The following is a 2511-nucleotide window of genomic DNA, read 5'->3' as shown; positions in this document are numbered from 1 at the left end:
CCCACCACAGAGAAGATCCTTGGGACAGGGAGCCTACATTATGTAAGAGTAGAGAAAGCAAGCTGAGCACTAGCAAGCATGCATTAAGTCAGTGCTCTTTGCTCTTGACTGTGGATGTAATATGACCAGCGGCTTAACATTTCTGCTGCCTTGACTTTCCCAGGATTATGGATCACAACCTAGAATCTTGAGCCAAATGAACTTTTCTCTCTCAGGGTTTTTTAACAGCTAATGAAATGAAACTGAGCCACCTACAACAGTTCAGTTTCCATTTTTTAATTAAATTGTGTAAATTGGAGAGGCTATAAAACATGTAAAACAGCCAGGTGGTGGGAGCATACACCTTTAATCCCATCAAGGCAGAGGCAAAGATAGGTGGATCTCTGTGAGACTGAGGCTAGCCTGATCTACAGAGCTAGTTCCAGGACAGCCAGGGCTATGCAAGGAAATCCTGTCTTGAAAAGTAAACAAGCAAACAGAAATTTATTTTAGTATGTACATGGCAGCAAGTGTGGGGGAGGAGGGTCAGAGGAAAACTGGCAGGCAGGTCTCTCCTTCTACCATGTGGGTTCTGGGAATGAAACTCAAGTTGTCAGGTTTGATGGAACCTGACCTCACTGAGTTATCTTGCCAGCCCTGGGTTTCAGCTCTTTGTTTTTTGCATATTTTATTTGCATAGCCAACCGTATCAACTATTCACACACTTGAGTTTACTTCAAGTTTCATTGCAAACATTTTCTTGCAGCAATATATAACATTTAAAAAAAAAAAAAAAAGGATCAACACCCACAGGAGTTACTAGAGTGAGACATACAAAGAAAGGAAGGTGTTAAGAAAAGGGATACACTAAACAGCATCATATGTAAAGGCTGAACAGAAAAGTGAGTGGAAAGGAAAGATACAAAGAAGATCTTTTCCTAAGGATAGCTTTTGACAATGAGGGTCAGTTTTAAATTAAGAGTAAGCCAATCAAACGTGATTATCTTCCCCATTAAAAAACCAAAGTCCAGAGGCTAGAGTGATTAAGGCTCAGTAATTAAGAGTGCTTATTGCTCTTGCAGAAGACTGGAGTTCAGTTCCCAGCACCCATGTTTGACAGCTCTACAGAGCTGACACTTTCTCCTGGGCTCTGTGAGCTCCTTCATGCACACCATACACATAAACACACACATGTAACACGAATTTTAAACAGTCTTATTAATAAAAATAATAATAATTTTAAAAAACCTCAGTGCCAGCTACTAGGGTAAATTCTGAAAGACCAGAGAGATAGAACAAGCCACAGCCCACCTCACCTCACCAACTTCTCAGCTAATCCTCTTTCCTCAAACTGGGATGAGTCCTCATCCGAATGGATCTCAGCTGAATTGCTGCTAAAAGCCTAAAAGCTTAAAGGCCTCTAGTTCCTGGTCCTCATGCCTTTATATACCTTTCAGCTTCCTGCCATCACTTCCTGGGATTAAAGGTGTGTGTCACCATGCCTAGCTGATGGACCTCTGCCTCCCAAGTGATAGGATTAAAGGCGTGTGTACCACCATTTTCAGGCCTCTATATCTAGTGGCTGTTTTGTTCTCTGACCTCAGATAAATTTATTAGGGCGCACAACATATTGGGGGACACAATATCACACACACACACACACACACACACACACACACACACACACACAAATTATAAATACATATACATTTCCTAAGGATAGCTTTTGACAGTGAGGGTCAGTTTTAAATTAGGAGTAAGCCAATCAAACGTGATTATCTTCCCGATTCAAAAACCAAAGTCCTGGTACCTGTGGTACCTTTTAGGTACAAAGAAGAGATCTGGACAAGAGAAGCCAGAGCCATGGGCCATGCAACTTTATATAGGGGCCATTGGTCTGCAGCCAAAACAAATGGCAGACTCTCCAGCAGAGACCTTGTAGAGTCCCATCATGGGGACCAAGGAGCAACTGGTTGCCTGAGAAGTAAACCACAGAACTCTCTGGACAGCTGTGTGATATGGCTTCAGGGACAGGGCAGTTAGGACTGCTGAATCTGACTAGAAGCCGGTGGCTTTGGCAGTGCTTCCAGAGACAGCAGAGGACACAAGATTTCAGACCTCCATCACTATATAACTATTCAAAGAGAACATTTCTATGTGAAATAATGATAATCTATCTGTATGGGATTATCAGAAATAGAGATCCAATCAAAGACTGTATCAGACAAAACAGGACATACATTCAACACTCTCCACAGTGGACAGGCTTTTTGTTTCCCTAGATGAAAACTTAGAAAGCCAATTCAGTGTGAATTAATTTGAACAAATTAATCTCCTCTGTGAACTCACCACCTCTACAAAATAACCCAATACCCATTTAATTAGGTGTGATGGTTAATCTCAGTGGTCATCTGCTGAGACCCTGAATCACAGGAGAGACAGGCCTCTAGTCATTCCTATGGGGATTATCTTGATTAGGTTAAAGAGGCAGGAAGACCTGCCCACTACATGTGGCTTCATTCCCTTGGTTTA

This window comes from Onychomys torridus, chromosome 22 (assembly GCF_903995425.1).
Source record: "Onychomys torridus chromosome 22, mOncTor1.1, whole genome shotgun sequence".
NCBI lineage: Eukaryota > Metazoa > Chordata > Mammalia > Rodentia > Cricetidae > Onychomys > Onychomys torridus.
The sequence above is the reverse complement of the archived record's forward strand: the minus strand, read 5'-3'. Positions refer to the sequence as shown.